A 22,594-nucleotide genomic window follows, 5' to 3' on the forward strand; every position below is an offset into this window, starting at 1 on the left:
ACAACTAGGAAGTTTCCATAACATGCGATATATTAAGAATAATGCTCCGAATAATAAGGTAATTATGTAATTCCATAGCTTTACTCCCATGACTTAACAAACTAAACAATTCATCTGAAAATAATAAACAATTCATATAAAGGGTTTGCGTAATCGGAAAAAATGGAGACGGGATGGGAAGAAGTTGTTGATATAGAGATTAATAATCAAGACCAAGCTGATTGCTTTGAATATGAGGTTTGTGACATTACAACATTTTTTCAATGTTTTGGTGATTAACAAATTCAGTTAATTTTTTTTTTAATTTATGAAATTTATGATTTATTCTTATTAAATGTTTTTTTGACATTGCTCATATGACAAGCTTAAAAATCAAGAGGAAACTGTGGATCATGGAGAGGTACTTACTTGGTTAATTTATTGGTATCACACGTAATTTAATGAAACATTACATGTAAACTAACGTTTCCAAATAATTCATTTCATACAGGACATTGACAACGGAGATGAAAGTGATGTTGACACGGACACCGACACTGATGAGATTCCTGAAAGTTTCCTTGACCTTGACGTATGGGAAAAACTTGGAAGGAAGCTAGAAGACTTTACTTTAGCAGAAATGAAACAACTGTCCTTTAGAAGCCCCCGCACGTGCATTCAATTCTACAGGATGTACGCTAAGGTCAAAGGGTTTGGAATCCGTCGCAAACATACAACAACAAGCAAAATTGACGGGCATCCAACTTCCCAAAAGCTTTGGTGTAATAGGGAAGGGTTTCGAGAAGCAAAACATTTGAATAGACCGGATATGAAGCGTAAGGAAAAGGCAGTAACACGTTGCGGTTGCAATGCATCAATCAGTTTCAAATGGGATCACAGATCCGATTCATGGTACGTGAAAGATTTTGTACCTGAGCACAATGGGCATGCCCTGATTCCTATGAATCAGATGTATTTCGAAAGGTCAGTTTTTAAAATATGATAAACCCTAAAAAAATTGTTATTACATGTATCATATTTTAAATTATTTATGATTTATTGTGTATTTAAATTTATGACTGGAGCCATAGAGAAGTCACCGAAGGTGATAAGTTTCGTACTAAAGCTTTAATGAACTCTGGAGTGAAACCATCCATCACAATGAGGAATTTGGCACAAAGTGCTGGGGGAATACGTGAAGTTGGATTCCTAAAGAAAGACTTGTACAACACCTGTGAGAAGTTCAAAAGAGAAGAAATAAAGGACGGAGATACAGAAACTGTGTTGGCTTATTTTCTTGGGAAAACAGCCTCAGACCCATCTTTTTTTCTTAGATACAGACGAGATGACCATGATGGGATAGACAAAATTTTTTGGTGTGATGGAATATGCCAAGCAGATTACAAGGCTTTCGGGAAGGTAATAGCGTTTGACACTACTTAAAAAGTCAATGCATACCAGAAACCATTCGTTGTTGTCGTTGGAGTAAATCATCATAGGAAGACCGTACCCTTAGGTGTTGCGTTGATTGCAAACGAAACAACAGACACATACATATGGGTGCTAGAACAATTGAAAGAGGCCGGTGGCAATGTTGCTCCATATACTATTATCACAGATGGGGACAAGGCCATGGATGCAGCTATTACGGAGGTTTTCCCACGTGCACATCATAGGTTATGTCTGTGGCATCTTATGCGCAACATCAAGGGCCACACAAACAAACGGTTTTGCAGTGGTTTTATGAAATGTGTAGACGGTGCTCGTACACCAGCTCAGTTTGAAGAGGCTTGGGAAGACTTAATGAAAGCATACGAAGCAGTGAGAGATAAAAAGTGGGCACAAGATCTGTACAAAGACAAGGAAAAATGGGCGGAGGCTTTTATGGTGGGACAATTTTATGCAGGTATGTATATTAAGAACTTTATGTAATAACACATATGTTTTACGATCATTACATATTATAATTTAATATCGCTTATTATGTTTAAATAGTGTTTGATCATTACATATTTCACCAAAATAACACTTTGGTTATATGTATATTTACTAATACGTTAATAAATATTAATTGTTGTATTGAATGTAATCTACAGTACGATAATTTCTCATTACATAAAGATTGTCAGATTAATATTTGCGTATGAAATCGTTAGTAAACCCAAGTGTATTTCTAAATCTTTATTTCTACAAATATGTGATTTTGTTGATTACAATATTGGTTAACACACGTTTGTTCCCAGGCATGAGAAGTACTCAAAGATGTGAGTCCATGAATAGTACATTGAAAACGGTCATAACTTCAAAAATAATGTTGTACCGTTTTGTGGAGTTGTATGACCAAGTCCTTGAGCATATACGATTTGAAGAAGATAAAGATGATTACATCTCTACACATACATTTCCTGTAATTACTGGGGTGTTACCTGAGATAAAGACACAAGCAACACGAACCTACGCAAGGAACGTGTACGAATTGTTTTTGAAGGAGCTAAATTTTGAATCAGGACACATTGTGACCAAGACTAAGGAAGAAAAAGGACATCGTGATGGGGCTTCAACCACTTTTTGGTTAAACGACTGTGTGAACAAAGATTGCAATTACGTTGTCTGTTACAACAAGAAACTACAACAAATGGTTTGTTGTTGTATGAAGTACAATTCCATTGGGTTACCATGTCGACATATGTTTGTTGTAATGAAGTTCACTGGAATGGTTGAGATACCATCTGGCTGTATTCTTCGTAGGTGGACAATCAGAGCCAAGGTTCATGTGAAGAACACATTCAAGGATCATGATTTTCAGAAGAGAAACGACCATGCATCAGCAAATGGACGGTATGCATTCCTAACAGGATTAAGTGCACAGCTTTGTAGAATGGTTTCTTCATCGTATGATCGATCAACTTGGGTGAGAGACAAGTTAGCAAAAATGCTCCTGGAAATAGAAAATGAGAAAATAAATCCCAAGGATAAGGACATCATAAAAGATCAAAAGGTTAAGAAAGGAAAAGGCAGGGGTAGACCCAAAAAAGTGAACTCAAAACTACTGGGAATGAAAATATCGACACTGGGGTTCCTGTTATTGGTCGTGATGTTCATGATATCACTCACGTGGTTCGTAATGTTGCAGCAACATCTGTAACAAACCCGTCACCTGAGCTATTGAAAAACTTCCTGCCAAGGACATACAATACTAGTGATGCAGCAAACGCGACCGATAGTTATGAAGTCAGTGCATTTGAGAAGTTTCTCACCATATTTGATTAGGACCCAAATACGGATTTTTAGATGCCATAGTTTGTTTTTATTTTAAAATAAGATTGTTGAAAGGTTTTTGATGAACAAGTTGATGAGGTTTTTATTTTTATACAGTGACAAAGGGTATTGACCTTTACAGTTATATGCGATTGCATTATTTGAGTTTTATTTTATTTGGTACTTTAAGAATCGCATTATTTATTTCCACGTTTATAGTTATACTGTTTGAATACCTTATATAGCACTTTTGGCATTGACATTTAAATTTTTTTTTCGAGGAAGATTATTATCTTACATTTAATTCTCCCTTAATTTTTGAAATACAAATATAGAAGAATCTTATTTGTGGAGTGCTTATTCATATTGAATACCAATTGGCAATAACATTAACATTTATATGTTATTACCGAATCATCTTTGTTTGGCAATTACTGATACATCTATTTATGAATGTCTATTTTTTCACTAAAAGTTTATACATATATCTGTATTGAAGTTTAAAAAGTATAGGTTGATTAAAAAAAGTACTATATGAAAAGATTTTTTTAAAAAAAATAGTATTATCTGGAGTATTTATATCTTATTACCTTAAGTGTTTCAAGAAAAAATATCTTATTACCTTAAGATCTGTATTTCATGGAATATTTACTCAATCACGCCAACCTTTTTTTCTATTTTTTAGTAATGACTGATATCTGTATTTTGGATTACCTTTTTTTTCAATGAAAGTTTTCCAATTTTATTTTTCCCAATTTATAGAAAAGTGCATGTTCAGTTTAAATTAAGTATTATATGAAAATATGTAGGCAAAGAAAATGGTATTATATGAAATTGAATACTTACTTAATATTTGATACGGAGTATAAAAATATTGAAGATTCTTTATATGTTGTGAATGTTTCCAAAAAATTAGTAAAATAACAACAAAGAAAAAAAAAAATTTGAAGTAAAAAAAAGTGAAATGACCTTTTATTCATATTCCTAAAAAAGTAACTAAATTAGAAGCAGGAAAAAAAATTTGAAGTAACCAAAGTGAAATGACCTTTTATTCATATTCATATTTACAGGAAAAAAAAAAGGAAAAAAAAAATAAAAATTTGAAGTAACCAAATACCAAAAAGTGTTCCGGATTTTTCGTGTGTGCAGTTGCCAAACATTAAAAAAATAATAAAAAAAAAATCAAACAAAATTTACAACCGTCAATTTCAAAGATTTAACTTTTTTGTGAAATGACCTTTTATTCATATTCCTAAAAAAGTCGGTTACTATTCACTCCATATTTATCTTTCTCCATTAATGTCTTTCTCTCTCTAAATTTCCCTCTAGACATACACATCAAATTAGAGGGCTAAACACGGTGAAGCAGAACGATTGTGACGGCAACGGCAACGGCAACGGCAACGGCAACGGCAACAACAACGGCAACGGCAACGGCAAGAGTAACTAAGTCACATTGTAAGTCACATTTACAAATTTTACTTTAATTTTTGTATAAAGTTTAAGTAAATTTGTGTTATGTGTATCTTTTTTTTTTGTTTATTTCGTTTATAAATATTTTTTTATATAATCTGTATAAGTTAGAATTATTTACCATGCACTTGTTTTGTTAATGTGTAGATAAAATTTAATTTCCGTCATCTTTAATTGTGTTGCAATTTGTTCGTTTTTTGGTTCACTTGGGATTTATTTTGTTCTATTTTATTTATTTATTTATTTTAAATTTGTTTTGTTTATGTTTTTTTTTTTTTTAAATTTTTTTTTATCTGAGATAATGATCAAAATTTCGAGTTAGTGATTCAGTTGGGATTGGATATGCCTTTTGTCGTCTTCGTTTTTGGTTTACAAATTATTTGAGGAAAATGTATCTTCAAATTTGAAATAATGTTACTTCACAACTATAAAGTGTACTTCAAAAGTAATATGGGTTGTATGTGCGTTTGTAGAAATTTTAATTTACATGCAATTGGTTTGTTTAGAAAAAGTGATTTTTGTAAGTGTGATATGCTAGTGAAATGTCTTTCTTCACTCTGTTTGTTTAGAAAAAATGGAATAGTTTATTTGTATGATAATTGACAATGATTTTTGTCTTCGTAACATTGGTAAAGGCAAACATGTCTACAAGGAAAAAGAAGTCAGCACCTACTACTGCATCTGCACCTACATAAAAAACATTGAGGGCATTCCCTACACGAGGTTCCTTAACAGCGACGGTATAAATTTATATGCTTTTGGTTTCATGTTGTTATTTTTCCATAATGTTCAGTAATTTAAAAGTTAAAAGTGTTAAAATTATCTGTATGTAGGGACCTTGGAACTCATTGTGTAAACTTGAAGAATTTGTGTCATTGGTGAGAGGTTTTCTAAGAGAGAAAAATGATAAAGTAGAAACTATGGGGTTTGGGTTTTTGTTACACTACAACACTAAGACAACAAGAAAGACTATGTGCAGGTGGGTTGTAGACCACTTTGATCCGTCTACAAAGACATTAGGGGTTTATGGGGAAAAAATACAGATCACAAACACCCATGTTGAGTACCTCTTGGGATTTAAGGATCATGGCTTTGATATTGACAATGTGGAGTTAGCTAATGAGAATGAAGTTGATGAACAACTTTTGAGGTTTATAGGACTGAAAGTGCAAGGCATGTCATCGGAACTAAGGAAAGTTGCGCATGACGATCCAAATTTTGAGCGTATGTTTGCTATTTTTGTCATGAATGCCCTTATATGCCCAAGCGTGGAGGAAAAGGCAAAGAAGGGATGGCTTCATCTGGTTTTCGATGTTGATGGTATACGACATTGGAATTTCGCAAAGTTTCTGCTAGATAATTTGGTTATAGCTATGACAGATTTCAAATCCAAAGACAAACTTGAACATTTGGGAGGCTGTTCCTTGTTCTTGATGGTAAGCTACTTCTTACAACTCTAAAAAATTAAATTTGTTCTGTTTTGCATCTAATGTCTACTTAGTTTACACCAATTAATAAGGTTAATGATTACAATACAATTTAGCTTAAATGTCCTGTATTTTATATGTTAGGTGCTGACAAATAATATGTCAAGTGATTACCAAAAATATATTTTCCTATAAATTACACTTTCTCTGTATAACTGTATTGACATATTATATCTTTAGGGATTACCTATTCTTGTTTGAAAAATTATATATGTACAAACTGATGTTATATCTGTTGTTACCAAATTAAATATAGTTTTAAGGTAATCTTTTTTATGATTTAGGTAATGACAGATGCTACATTGTTTTGATTACCAGTAACACATTGTTTGTAATTCTTAGTCTATCATGGAACTCCCATATGCATGTTTACCAAAGTGGATATAGATGTAATGTCCTGTATTCAACGTATTAGGTAATGACACTTGATGAATTTGTCGATTACCTGTTTTGAAATTTTACTCTATCATGTACTGTACTGTATAAAATGTTTGTTGTGTACACACTTATGTTGTAGTTGATGATTACCAAAGTGAATATAGATGTAATGTCCTGTATTCAATGTATTAGGTAATGATAGTTGATGAAGTTGTCGATAACCTGTTATGAAATTCTACTCTATCATGTACTGCACTGTATAAAATGTTTGTTGTGTACACTCTTATGTTGTAGTTGATGATTACCAAAGGGAATATAGATGTAATGTCCTGTATTCAACGTATTAGGTAATGACACTTGATGAATATGTCGATTACCTGTTTTGAAATTCTACTCTATCATGTACTCTCTGATGTTATGTATTTACATAATATGTTTGGGGATTACCTATGTACTGCATTTGAAATTAATGTCTTGTCTAAACCCCTAATCAAAGTGTGATTGTTATTTGTGTTAAAGGCAATATTTTGTGAGTTTTCCCCTAGAGATGGACTGTATAGTATTTGGAAATATGATTTACCTCGGATTAGGGACTGGAGTGATTCGAACTTGAAGAATTTGCATGATTTAATTAGCGGTTTGAAGGATGGCTACCAGACAAGTAAAGTAAATGCTAATATGTTTGTTTATAATCTGTTTGTTTGTACATTAATTTTTGTGTGCAATGCAGTTAATGGGGGTGATTGACAAGGAAAAAGCACAAATTGTTGGAAAGGCTCCACCACCGGTTGAAGAGATGATCGAGACGGGGTTTCACTTAATTCAGGATAAGATTCATAGATGGGGTTCAGCCACGAATGAAATGTGGAGGTTGTTGGGGAATTATCTAGCAGATTTGAACGCGACAAGAAGCGAAGAAACTGTTGATGAATCGAAGTTGAGAAAGAAAGGTAGGGGGAAAGAAAAAATTGAAGAGGTTGAAAGTGCAAGTGACTATGAAGATGAGCATGATACCGGTGCGGAAGGATTTGCAGATGATGATGAGAGTGAGGAAGAAAAAAATTCCAAAAAAAAAGGCAAGGGGAAGCAGACCGTGGATGAGGCAGTTGATGAAGAGAGTGAGGAAGAAGACAAAACAAAAAAAAGAGGCAAGGGGAAGAAGGCCATTGTTGATGAAGAAAGTGATGAAGACGAGGTTCAAGAGGAGGCTGAAAAAAAGAAGATAGTGTCGAAAGGAAGGAAGAAGCAAAATGTGAAGGAAGTTCAAGAAAAAGTGCCCGAAACAAGAGGGAAGGTGAGAAAGAGAACACTGTCTGAAGACAGTGTAGAGGTTAGAGTTGAGGAAGAACAAACAAAAAAAAAATCAAAGAGTGTGAAGGAGAAAAAGACTGGGAAGAATAATGACAAGGAGGTAGAAGTGGGTCTCCCTCCGGTTGTACTGATGGAAAAGGGGGGTGAAGGGGATGAAACAAAACTGCTAAGCGTTGAATATATCATTTCCCGAGTAACATCATCAATTGAAGATCCGAAAAAGGATGTTGCCATCGAGTCAGAGCCATTAACTGACAAAGCACAAGAAGATGTGTTCGAAAAGGAGATTGAGAGCCTCGAGTTTGACAAAGCACTCGAGAAAGAGGAAGAGCTGGTGGCTGCTGGAGAAGATGGTGGCGCCAATGGCAGTGCAGCTGAGAAAGGGCACGAAGAAGTTCCACCTGAAGTTGCAAATGAGCCTACTGGCCTTGAGAAGACAAGCAACAATTAAGAGGAAAAAAGTGTGGTGGAAGGTGATGCTGAGGTTGCTCATCAGTGAAGATGGTGAAGTTTGGATTTATCAATTTAGCAGCAAGGATATTACATATTATCTTTTGGCTGTTGTGTATTGTGTGGACAACTTTCTTTTCTTTTTATTTTTTTCAATTTTTTTTTAATGTCTTCTTTAGTATAAGATGGACAAGGTATGGTTTATAATTTTATGTAATTCTATATGTTATTTATGTATGTTTGAAGGTGTTAAATGCTCTAACTTCGTTTTAAAAACTTCGTTTTGCAAAACATCTTATGTTCATAATAGAAAATGCAATATCCAAAAGTGCTTATAATTGCAACTGGACATCATGTATTTACAATTTATACATCGGTCTTTGAACTTGTAATTTTTGTTTTTAGAAAGGATATACTATTGTATATTTTTGACAATGCAATGCCTAAAATTAAAGTAGGATAATTCCAATACACAAACTTTGAATTTTTTCCTTTACGTTTGTCACTGTATAGATATTTTTATTAAATATAAATTTGTTTTTAATTTAGAAAAAGTAATATATTCATAACCAAAAATGTATTATGTATTGCTTATAATTGGATCAGGACATTACCTATTAATTATATAACCTTTTTGCATAAAAGGTAAATTTGTTTTTAAGAAAAGGATATTTTATTCTGTATTTTCAATAACACAATTCCTTAAATAAAAAGTAGGTCAATTCCAACAAACTAACATTGAATTTTATATTTAAAGAAAGTTACTATAATTTAGAAGAAGAAACTATATTATGAATTGCGCATAATGGAAACAGGATATTACCTAATTACAATGTATACTTCTGTTGTGGACTTGAATTTTTATTCTTAAATATAAAGTTGGACGTATTCAATAAGCGAACATTGAATTTTTTTTCTCTACCTTTAATACTATATTGGTATTCTGTTGAATCTTAAATTGTTTTTAAATTATTAAGTCAAGTTTTATAATAGAAATAATCTTATGTATTGCCTGTCACTTAAACAGGACATAACCTATTAACAGTTTATTCCTGATGCTTTAAACTTGTATTTTTTAATTGATACTTTAATCGTATATTTTATTTAATGTAATGCCTATAATTAAAGAAAAAAAATTTCCAATGCACGAATAGTTAAAAAAGTCATTATTCATTATATAAAATAAAAATGTATTGTCAAATATTTAAACAGGACAATACTTGTTACATGCATAAAATATAATTTTATTAGATTATCAGTGCTCTAATAAAATTATTGAATAACTTGTCAAAGTAGAAGTTACAATATGAATACGAGTACAGAATTGCATAAATTAATCTAAGACTGAACAGTGTCAGCTATAGCTTGCATATTCAGACAGAAGTATGACCAATCAACCTCTCGATGTTACTTTCAATATTGTGTTCGCTAAGAAGAAGCTTTGCCAAGTACTTTAATCGTTCAACACGCATGTCAGTAGTCTGGTCAAGTACACAAAAAAAAAAAAAAAAAAAAAAAAAATCATATCAAGGGAGTTATAAAATTTGCGATAATAGTAAATGTTATATTTAACAAGTAGTAAAATTTCGTCCATACCGTGTAGGTAATGTCCTTCGTGGCCCTAATATCACCACACTCGATATATTTCAAGACATACATTCCACAATCATGACTGAATAACAAAAAGTAGTTAAATTAGCTAAAGATTAGAATAATCAAAACATTCAGGTAAATGGAAAGATGTTAGATATACCCATTTGGTTGTTTCTGATTATCTATAACTTCAAATACAATACTTTTTGAGTGTTTGAAAAATCGACCCAAGGGATTTCTCGGCATTGTAATGGCAGCAAAGTTAATCTAATCACAAATTCAGAAAGACGATCAATTTCAGAAAAGGTATCTGGTATCTTCTGTTAGTGGTAGTTACCACATTCAAAGTCAGATAGTTACCATATCCATAGCAAGATGGTTTCGTTCCACAGTCATCTTTAGCGAATAAACAATGTATACCTTTGTGATAGAGACATGATATACCAATAGGAACCAATGATTCGCAAGAGATTCTCTAACGGGTATGAATATCTGATGACCAAACACATTTGGAACAGTCAGATCATCAAAGCCATTAAAATTTTAGGTTGGACCTTAGATTGAATAACTCAAATATCCCCAACCTGTTCAACCTTGTTGAGATCCACAAGCTTTAAAAAAGCTTCATAAATTTTGGAACAGTAACTGAGAATGGATGGAGTTATGTAATGTTCGCATCGTGGATCTGACTTCAGTACTAAAGTCTACAAGCAACATACATAATCCGAAATCATATCAACAATGCAAAATAAACACCATGTACTGGAAATATCCTACATAAAGTTTAGCCATTAACTGAAATGATGCTGGCAAAATGAGCATAGTTTTGTCATTTAACCCCAATAGCATATCATACAGATAGACATTTATGAGCTGCAATTGAAAATAAATAAATGTCATGTTCCCAAAAACAAACTTAATTCAGAATTTGTAACAGTAGTATACCTGATTACTTAACCACATATCTGGATACAAACACCAAGATTCACCCACAGACAACCTGATCAATGTTTCATCTTTTGTACAATAGAATGTATCAGATTCTTTCGCTTTCTCAACCTGTATACATATTTGTTTCTCCAAAGGTGATAGCTGTGATACATAATTAAGATATAATGGTTGTTGTAAACACTCTTCCTGTAACTGAAACAAACCCCCATTATCATCACCACTATGTACTTCAATCGCAGTTCTTTGTCCCTAAGGAAGCAAAGGACTTCAAAACACACATAACTATATATATATTGCTTATAGGTAATCACCCATTAGCTTTTATCTCTTTGCCAAATAACAATATCAAACTAACAACATATCACCTCTTCAGTGCTTCTAATGTGCATTTCTTAAGCCTCCTTGATTTTGATGATTTGACCTACAGATGTTATTGTTAAACTTTGTAACTCGCACCAGAACATTGATCAAATAAGTAAGCTTTTGGTAATTTCCTTACCATTTCAGAGATAGTTTGGTTTTCATTCTCGGCCGACCGTGTTACTGCTTTTGAATGAACAAGTTGCTATAGTACATGGTTTAAAAAGGGCTATGATATTAGTAACAACTGATTGTGTAATAACATAAAAAACTATAAGTGAATACCTTTTGCAAAGTATTAATAAATAAGTTTTTAGCAAATATTCGAATTAATATTGATGAAAATTACCTTTGCACCTTTTGCTTTTGCATTACTTTTCTTCTCCATTTTTGGCTTTGATGATGATGACGGTACCTGTGACAGTAAATGGGGAGCAAAAGTTTCTACACAGTAATATTTGAAGTTTATATATGTAATAACGAACATTATATTGCAAGATAACCAATTATTTACCTTTTCCAAAATCACAGTGCTATCTATAATTTGACTCAATTGTCTTTGCATTGGCCTCCTAAGCGGCCTCTTCTCCGATTTTGATTCTGATTCAACATTATCAGTCGTTGTTATTGCTTTTGACTTTGGAGTTTTCACTTTGATGTCAAGGCTTTTCACTTTCTCTGTTTTTTTTTTGTCCTTCATTATTTCTTCATCCTCAATAAGGTCCTTGAGTGTTTCCAGACCTGGGGGAAATTGTGGCTCAGTGAAGCGGATATTTCTAATGTCGAAGGAATCAACATCGAATCCTGCAAAGTGTTTTTCTTCGACCTCAACTACTTCGCCGGTGTCATTCACATCTAGCTTCCGTTTAGTGGTGGAGACACGTGAGCTAACCATCATTTCACCATCAGGGCTTAAGAAAGGAGAATAAGAACGATTTCGATACGGAGTGTTACCGACGGCATCGCCTTCTTTGTCACCCTTACAATCAATTGATTCTGGAACCTTTGATATACTCTGTGATATAGTAGCAACTTCGTCTACGAGTTTATCCAATGTTAACTCAATTTTTGACAATTTGGAGTGAATATCTTTCTCCATTGCACTACTTTTCTACAATGAAAAAGAATAGATCATGAGTGATTTAAAGATGGGGTTTTACCATTATATATGAATTAAATTGTTTACAACATAAACCCTATATCCAATTTTGATTCATTAATAGAGGATTGCATATTTATAACAAAATTGTATAGTTTGTTCAAAAAATTACAACATAAAACCTATAGAGCTGAAATTAATATTCTAAATTACTAAATTCAAAACATAAAAACTTTTAAACACATTCATAAATGAAAAATTGTTCAAAAAATTCAAATCAATTTAGAAAATACTTACTTCTGCTTTCTTAACCATGATTTGAGTTCCAAAGGTAATTTTAATTTTGCAAGTTCTGAAACAAATTCGGTTGAATAGTGTGCCAGAATGATTCAGCGAAAAAAACCTAATGATAATGTTTAAAAAGATTCTTAAAATTTGAAAGATAATTTTTTCAAAATTCAAAAGATAATATTTTAGGAAATGATATTGATGAGATCCCCGCACATTATAGGTATTTCCTAATATTTGACTAAAATTTCTTTTGTTAAAACATATTGAGATCGTAATCTGTTAATCGAATATTTATGTAAGATTCATTTAGATAATTTGGCTAGGTTCAGCGTAAAATACGTACCATTTAAATGACATTCAATTCTATTCATTAGTAATGTCCAATGTTACGTATGGTCTTAACCCATTTATTTTAGAGATGTTTCATACAGGTAATGTCCAATATCTATTTGTGTTAGTTACGTATACACAAACAAAAATTAGATTAACATAAGCGTATTTTTTGGATCAAACAGGTTTCGAAAAAAAAATGTTATCGGTTTCTTCTTAGAATTTCATGTCGAACCCAGATTCTTGAAAAACGTAAAAACTATTGAATTCGATTGCATCAAATCGGATATTTCGCATCAATGGAAGGATTTTATACAATAAAAACTAATTATTCAATTATTTTTCACCAATACCTTTGCCGAAAAAACTCGGAATTCTAATAACTTGTAATATCGAATATGATGTTTGGATCAGGCCCTATTTTTGATGATAATCGATGCGAAAGTAACCCTGTGGTTCAAAGATTATTAAGAAGAGGTTATATTCATCCATAGGAAATGAATACGAATGAAGAACACGAAGAACAATGAAGAGCATATTTTTTGATTTTTGATTTTTTAATTAAATTTAATTTTCGGATTTAATTAAAGCTGATTTTTGAAAAATAATTTCTGAAATATAAAATAAAATTTCGAAAAAGGAAAAAGTAATTTTCAGAAAATAGAAAAGAAATAAAAATAGAAAAATAAGAAAAGGTAAGTTTGACCAACAATTTAATGAAAGAGATGTTAACCAATAAAATTCAAGCATAGCTATGGTCATTTGAAGATGACCACTGTAGAATTCCCCATTATCATCAGAACATTCCTTGAAAGAAAAATCTTACTAATAAGTCCAAGATAATTTGACAAAGTTTGATTTTATGCTACTCAAAAGTTATAGAAAATTCGTAACAATTTCGTCTTTTCACACCATCCTTTTAGAATCATGATTAAAGTAAGCGCGTATATCATTTTTGGATTCATAATAACTAGCAGTGGGATTATTGCCTAATCGATCGAACATATATACCGTGACTTATTGGGAGCAAGCCAAGAAGTCTTGGTCGACGTTTATAGACAAATTACTTCGACCTTAAAGATTTTTTACTTGGTTATAGACTATATTGTCATTATTAGAATGTGTCATATACACCGAGTGTACCGTACATCCAATTAACCCTTATTAGATTTTGTTTTTTATTTGATGATTAAATGAAAAACAATCATCAACATGAGAGTAAAATACTCATGGGTGTACTATCGAGTAGGGCTGAAAGTTCGGTTTGTGGTTTGGATTATAGCCAAAACCGAATCCAATCCGAATTAATTCGGATTTAGAAATCTCAATCCGAATCCAAACCGATTTAAGATTCAATCCAATCCAAACCAAACCAAATTATTTCGGTTTTTCAAATTAGAATACAATCCAAACCGAAATTTGTTCCCTTCTTTAACAAGATTCAAATCCGAAACCCGAACTTCACCCAGAAAATTCATACAATCATTTCTTGTTACAACATTCTTTGTGAGAGAGTAAGATATTAAGAAAGGAGAATTGAAAATTAGGTTTTTTTTTCAAGTTTATATATGAAAGGTGAAAGTGGTTGGATACTTTGAAAAAAAAATGGGCTTAACGTAATGGGTCGAAATTCGGTTTTCGGTTTTTTTAAACCCCAAACCAAATCCAATCCATAATCTATATTTTTAAATTTTTCTAAACCGATCCAATCTGAATTCTAAAAAAATCCAAACCAAATGACTAATTCAGTTTGATTTTCGGTTCGGTTCGGTTTTAATCCGAATTACTTACACCCCTGCACCCGAGTGTGTATAACAACCTCTGTTTAAAAAACTCAAAACTAAGGGTGTTTCTATGCCTAAATCAGGGCTAAAAAAAACACGAATGTATTCTTTTCGTTTCATAATATCTTACCCATTTTAAGTTTTCACACTACTCGTATCTATTTATGTGATTGCTTTTAACTTTTTTTTTTTTTTTTTTTTTTTTTTTTTTTTTTTGCTAATAAACAAATTAACCGACAAAGGTTATCATGACAATATTGTTAAATTCTAAGTCATAATTTTTTTTTTATTGTTAATGGATTATTATAAAGATTCTCCTTTTTTTTTTTTTTTTTTTTTTTTTTTTGTATTACAAAAAACTACTAGCTCCATTTCATATTAAACTTAGACATTTTTTTATGACTAAATAATTCCCCAATATTGCATTTAGTGTAAAACAAAGGTAATATTATATAATTACTTCTTATAGATTTGCAAATTAAAAATCAAGATGAATCTGTCAAGATCCCATATCATACTTACTTCCTTTGTTCTTTTTTACTCGACTTGTTTCTTTTATCACGCTTGTCAATGCAAAATTTTAGCGATCAATAATTTTAGTTCTCCAAAATTAAAAATTATAAAAGTTGTATATTATAATAATACTTACTGTGAAAATTTCAAAAAGATACCACATGAATATATTTTTCCTTGTATATCATTCATAAAAGACGGTCAAAAGAGGGGTGATGAATAGTGTAAAAGTCAAAGCGGGTCAAGTAAAAAAGAACAGAGGAAGTATGATTTAAGGTATACATTATTTATCCTTAAAGTATTAAACAAATTTTGCAATGGAACCTTTCAAGATAGAAATAACGCAGAGAGTTTTAAAAATCAAAGTTACATCTTAATAAATTACTTAGTAAGTTACATCTTAAATGATGAGAAATCATACGCCTTAGTTCCTAATGGCGGAGGATACCTCATGAAAATCTCCCTTGGTACCCCAAAAGTCGAATTTTTAGCTGTGGCAGACACGGGTAGTGACCTTTATTTGGGTCCAATGTCAGCCTTGTAACACTTGTTTCCAACAAAAATCTCCACTCTTCGACCCATCTAAATCTTTGACCTACCATGAAATCCCTTGCAATTCTCCGGATTGCACCCATCCAGACCTTAAATCCGGTTGTGCTTCAAATAATTATAACAATAACAATAACAACGAGTCATTATCATCATCATCGTCCTGTTTATATGAGTGTATTTACGGTGATAATACTCAAACTACGGGCGTCTTAGCCACTGAAACAATTACCTTACCCTCTCCTGATGCTACCTCGCCGAGTCTTTCGACCACATCAATTTTCGGGTGTGGGACGGAGCAACAAGGCTCTCTTGGCACCCAAGGAGAGGGGATCGTTGGACTAGGGACAGGCCCGTCTTCCTTGATCTCGCAACTCGGTTCAAAAATCAACTACAAGTTCTCCTACTGCTTAGCTCCTTTAACTTCCGACGTCTCAAGCAAGCTTACCTTTGGAGCCGATGTAACCGGATCTGAAGTAGTGTCAACACCCTTCGAAATAGGAGAACGCCCCACATTCTACCACCTTACCCTCGACAGCATTACAATGCTTCCAAGTAACATCTACAACGATTTAAGGGCTGCTTTGGTGAATGTCATTGGACTTAACACGGTTCCGAGCCCTCCAGAGTCCTCAGGGCAATTTAGCCCTCCAGACGTTGCATTCAAATTTCAAGGGGCCGAAGTCGTGTTAAAGACAATCAACACATTTCGGCAAATTGAGGACAATGTGAGTTGTTTGGCAATGTTGGCTACGGATAGTACTCCGATATTTGGGAACATTGCTCAGGTTAATTTCGAGGTCGGGTACGATTTACAAGCTAAGCAAGTTTCTTTTGCTCCAGCAGATTGTACTAATTAAGTACTTGTAATAACTAGCTTAATTGATCGTTTTTTCGAGGTTTGTTTGTATGGGCATAACCGCATAAGTATGTTTCGATTTTCACCATCAAAAATCTATAAACTCCATATATGTCTGAAAGTACATTTGTCTTAGATATGGAGTACTTTTTAGGAAAGTTATTGTACCATTTGGAAATTAAATAAAGTTCCTGTGTATTTTCTAACTTACATTTGAAAGTTATTGTACGTGTTGTCGTGATAATTATGTAGGGGTGTAAACAAATCGAGATTCAATATAAAAAATCGAATTTGAGGTCGATTAAGGGGCTGTTCACATTTACTTAATTTCAGTTCAGCTCTTAATTTTTTTCTCTCATAAAATATTTATTTCAGTTTAGTTCAGTTAATTCAATTCAGCTCCAATAAGTTCAGTTTAGTTCATTTCAGGTCAACTCAGTTCAATAAATGTGAATAGCCCCTAAAGCTCAATTATGTTGTGTGTATATGAAAAACGCGCCGAGCTTGTACAGTTTTTGAAGCTAGTAAATGAGATTTAACATGAGTATAAATACATTCATTTATAACGTAACTTTTAATTAACTTTATGAACAACTTGTTTATAAAATATAAACTTTCTAGATCAAATTGGGTCATATATATGATGAGCTTGAGTGTGTGTAATAAAAATTATTGACTTATTTTGGGATTGGATTTCATGTGTCAAGGAATAACAAATATTTTATAAAATTGTTACTTATATACTCGTATTAAAAATGAGCAGTTTAGAAAGTAGAAACACTTACAAAACCTCCATAGCTCATGGTCAGACTCGCTTCAGTTAAATGAAATGCACGAACAAAAACTTGGGTTTTGGAAGTGATGTCAATTTTGTTAGTGTGTATTGAGCCTAAACCTAACACCCTAGAAATTCCTTTATTTTAAAATACTTGTTTTGTCCTGTATAAAATTTTAAATAGGAATATCTAAGACATTACCGCCACCGTGAAAACGGTTAAGGAAAATATCAAAGATACACAGCGGAAGACTAATTTTAAAAACCTTTCCAAAACAAACCAACTTGGAAAGCTAACCAAACAAAAGTAAAGTTAAAACCAAAATGAGCGAAGTAAAATGAAAATCAACCTACAACTTGGAACCATTAAAGATCCTTGTTAAAAACCAAACCAAATCCAAACTTGATAATAGTTCCACATATAAATATTAGCATAAATAATTAAAGCAGAAACACATTGTAACTAATATAAACTAGCATGATTCGCTCTTCACTCGTGCCCTATCATGAATATGCCTCAATACCTGAAAAGCTTATCTCTACTTGTCTCCACTACTCTCCATTAAAAATGAGTCATCATAGGGCCAAGATAAAGACATGGTCAAAACACACAAACACACACAATCAGCAAAGTTGAGTACATAAGCGTAATTAAACACACTAACATGCATTCTCCTATCATCACACACACTTACTTCATTGCACCTGTTTACAAGCACACACAACAATCAACAAGACACTCTAACTAGACACTAACTAATTCATTTAGCGTTGATTACGCATCAAACGGGTTTCCAACTATACCTCCCCCAAATAAATTTGAGGTTAACTGGCACGGGAGCTAACCGTGCCAGCGACAAAACCACACAAAGGTGGCGGAATTCCTGCGCATAATAAATAATAAAAATGAATATACAGCGTCCTGTACTCCATTGGAAGTTATGGTTAAATATAAAATCCCATAACCCCCCCCATTGTTCATACTCAAGGTATATACGTTCCAAGAGTTTTGGTGCGTAATCTCTTCCACTTTACGTTATTTACATGTTATTGGACTTGGTGATGACTCTCAAAGCATAATAATTCAATCAACAATAATTATTCAATCGACCAAACTTAACAATTTAATTCTTGAATAATTAGTGACCACGTATTATTAAATGTTGAACCATTTTTAATTCTACCTCAGTGTCAAAGACACCTTAAACGCATAATACGCCAAAAATCCTATCCCTCGGTGTTTAAAACACCTTAAGTGCACAAAGGCACCAACATATAATTTATTCCTTGTGTACATAGACACTTATATAGCTCCTTCCTCATGCTTAAAACATCAATAAAAATTATTTGAACCATAATAAAATTCCTTTTCAATATTCCAAACATAATTAAACATGTAGTTTAATTAATCATGTCTTCTAACATGCCATAAATAAAAATGTGGTTCAAACACAACATGCCAAAAATATAATTTTCCAATCCATAACCATCACAAATAATTCATGCTTCACCATTCAATCACCAACACCATTAATTCACAAATTCCATACATAAACCTTAGCATGATACTACTTGTAAATGATTGAAATCAAGCCTAGCATGATTCTACATCATCAAAATATGCTAAGTACGCGAACGTACTTCAAATAAGCCCTTAAAGTAGCTGATTACACTACAACAATTCCCGAACCAAGTCTCCTACATAAAGGGACAATAATACTATATTAATTACCCTTGTATACACAATTTCCAGCGACTTAAACTCACTTTAAATAACTTATAATAATCTGAAAATTATTAAAAAAAAAACCCCTAATTAAACTCCTTTTTAATGGATAATCACACCCTTTTATTAAAAATCACAATTATACTATTTTAAATAAAATTCCAACATTTTAAACTAATCAAAAATCCTTTAAAACTTCATCAAAATACATCTTTATACTTAAATTATCCATAGGAACATTAAATTATCTCTTACCCCTTTTAAATTCAAAGATAAAATTTAAAGTATAAAAAAAAACTTCGTTAAAAATAAAAAACTGCTCGACAATCGTATTTAGAGGCTGAATTTGGCCACGAGAGGGCAGTGCTCACTACTAATTAAAGGTAGTGAGTCTCTCTTAAAACGTTGTTTCCACTCAAAAACACTACTTTTTTTATCAAAATCGGAGGAGTTTAGAACCTGATCGGGATTAAAACGAGATTAATATTAACGAACGGAAATCTAATTATTAAAACATGAATTTGCGTGTTCATATAAAAATTTCAGCATACTTTTTAGGCTTAAACCCCTTAAATAAAATCTGAAAATTATATTAAAACCACTCAAAATATTCTCTACTTATGGGTAATCAACTCCTTTTAATTAATACACAAAAGTAGTATGTAAATAAAAATTCCAGCATTATTCTATTAACAAAAACCCATTAAAATTTCATTAAAACTCCATAAAGATACAATCTTTAAGCTTTATTACCACTTACAATCAATGGGTATATAAAACCCCCAAATCAATTGTAAGTTAGAACCCTAAAAATCAACACTTTAATAATTAAAACCCTAACTTTTAATACTTCATAAAATCTGAAAATTAAACACTTTATAATTTAAAATTTACAACCTTTAATCATCAAAACACAATTGTAGAACATACTAATCATGTTTAAACAATTTAAAATCAAAACCCCAAAGTATATATTATAGGAATAATTATTAAAACAAAATAAAAGAGGAGAGAGAAAATAAGACTAACATTTTTGTGTGGGAAAATTTTTGGGGATTCATGGGTATTTATAGAGTAGAGAGTGTAGGGTTAAATTTGGGCTTATAAGAATGTGGGCTTGAGTTATGGGATAGGGCTTAATTAAGTTATGGGTTTTGGAATGGGTTATTCCAATAAGAGTATGTAGGAATAATTTACATTGCCCAATAATTAATAAACGTTTGGCCCAAAACTTATTTTACTTTTATAAAACTTTATATTTAAAATACTTTAACCCTTTAAAATATTTAATTAAGCCCTTAACAATACATTTTATTAATACTTGAATACTTTATAAAAATACATAAAAATACGGGGTATTACAAAATCACTCATGGAGGTGGGTGCAAAAATGCAATCTGGCAATGGAAAGTTCTATTAGAGTTACAAAATTATCAAATTTTTTATTAATATTGTACTATATCATAGATTATGTGTTTAAATTAGTCATAAATTTTGGATGAGTGAGTTCTCTAAAATGTTAATTAGAGCCAACGTGGCAAAAAATCAGGTTTCAAATCTCATTTACCCTTTATTTTAAGTGGATTTTATTTCATGTTGGAATGAGAAATAGAAAAGGCTCAAGTTGCATTCGATTTCAAGCCGAAAAAACTTTTTTTTTTTGGGACAAAGGTTTAAATAAACAACAAACTGTATTTATGTATTTATTTTTATTTTTCATGTTCATTGATTTTATACTTAACTAGTGTGCGGCCCAGGTGTAGCACCGAGTTGGGGATTGCGGAGGTCTCAACTTGGAAAGATGCAAAGACATCGAAAATCATTGCTCGCGTCAAGCTTGAAGCGGTGGAGTATGAGTTATGCCAAATATGCAAATTAGTTAAGATTTTGATTGTAAAAGTTATGATATTTTCTCTAAATATGTGCTTTACAGATCTATATTAGTGTAGATGCCGTATGACTATTATTTAATGATATTATTACTTCTCGTTAAAAAAAAAAAAAATTGATAAAGAGTATAGAGAGATAATTTTTGACACTCTATTGTTTGTGAAATGTTGATTTTATTCCTTTTTTTTTTTTTTTTTTCAAATTGCTTATCTCGTATTTCTTTTTTAATTGATGCATGCGATTTATAGTTATATTTATATGTATAGATGACATCAATTGTTATTGACTAAGATGGTAAGAAAGTAGATCTTGTTTCCTTGAGGTCGATCTAGTGTTTGAAACCCATCAATTTTTTTTTTATAATAGTTGGAATGATTTGTTAATTGTTAATGACATGTTTTTGAGTGATGAGTGACACAATGCTATGAAAGGGGAATGACATGCCACATAAACGATTTTAGGAACGCTTTTTAATATAATAATAATAATAATAATAATAATAATAATAATAAAAAAGTATAGATAGATGTTTATAGGATGCACTATAATACGCATCCACCATCCAATATTTATTGCGTACATAATAACAATTCTTGTTGTTGGAAGAATCAACTTACTAATTATTCACGATAATTTGATAAAGTTCGGTATTATGCTACTCAAAAGTTATAGATGGGTCGTAAGTTCGTAACTTGTAGAATTATGTAAACATACGGCTTAACCTTTCATTAATCGGGGCAAAACATATATATACAATGCTAATTCTTAGTGTTACCTTAATTAGGTTACTAGAAATTAGGAAACAATATTATCTAATATTCCCCAAAATATATCCTACCAAAATATATCCTCAATACCCCCCTCAAATTGGAGCACTAGGATCACAAGTGCCCAACTTGGACAAAAGATGGTCAAACTGAGACTTCCCAAGAGCCTTCGTGAAAATGTCGGCCGATTGAGTAGTCATAGGAACATAAGAAGGAGAGATCAAGCCATCAATAATCGCATCTCGGACAAAGTGACAATCGACTTCAATATGTTTGGTCCTTCATGAAAGACGGGATTCTTTGCGACGTGCAAAGCAGATTGACTGTCACAAAATAACTTGATTGCCTTAGGGTGATGCACACCCAAACTCAACAACAAACCCTTAAGCCACTTGAGCTCACAAGTGGCAGCATACATAGCCCTGTACTCGGCATTACAAGAAGACGTTGCCACATTTGGTTGCTTTTTAGTTTTCCAAGAGATAGGCGAATGACCTAAAAACACCAACCAACCTGTGACAGAGCGACAAGTCAATGGACAAGCCGCCCAATCCGAATCACACCAACCTTCCAAGGTGAGATCACTAGTAGCACTCAACAATTAAGATACCCTGTCCCGGGGTACCTTTCAAATAATGAACAACATGAAGAGCTGCTTCCCTATGCTCAATGCGTCGCTCTTGCATAAACTGAGACAAGATATGAACAGAGTATGCTAGATCTGGTCTAGTTACCCCTAGGTAAATCAAGCGACCAACCAACCGACGATAC

The 22,594-nt window shown here is 32.3% G+C and overlaps 1 pseudogene; it reads left to right on the forward strand.

Moving 5' to 3' along the window:
- LOC145556772 (aspartic proteinase CDR1-like) overlaps positions 1-16,710 on the forward strand; it is a 171,305-nt pseudogene extending 154,595 nt beyond the window's left edge.
- The last annotated feature ends 5,884 nt before the right edge of the window (positions 16,711-22,594 follow it).

Source organism: Chenopodium album, chromosome 1 (genome assembly GCF_948465745.1).
Source record: "Chenopodium album chromosome 1, dcCheAlbu1.1, whole genome shotgun sequence".
In the NCBI taxonomy this organism is placed as follows: Eukaryota; Viridiplantae; Streptophyta; class Magnoliopsida; order Caryophyllales; family Amaranthaceae; genus Chenopodium; species Chenopodium album.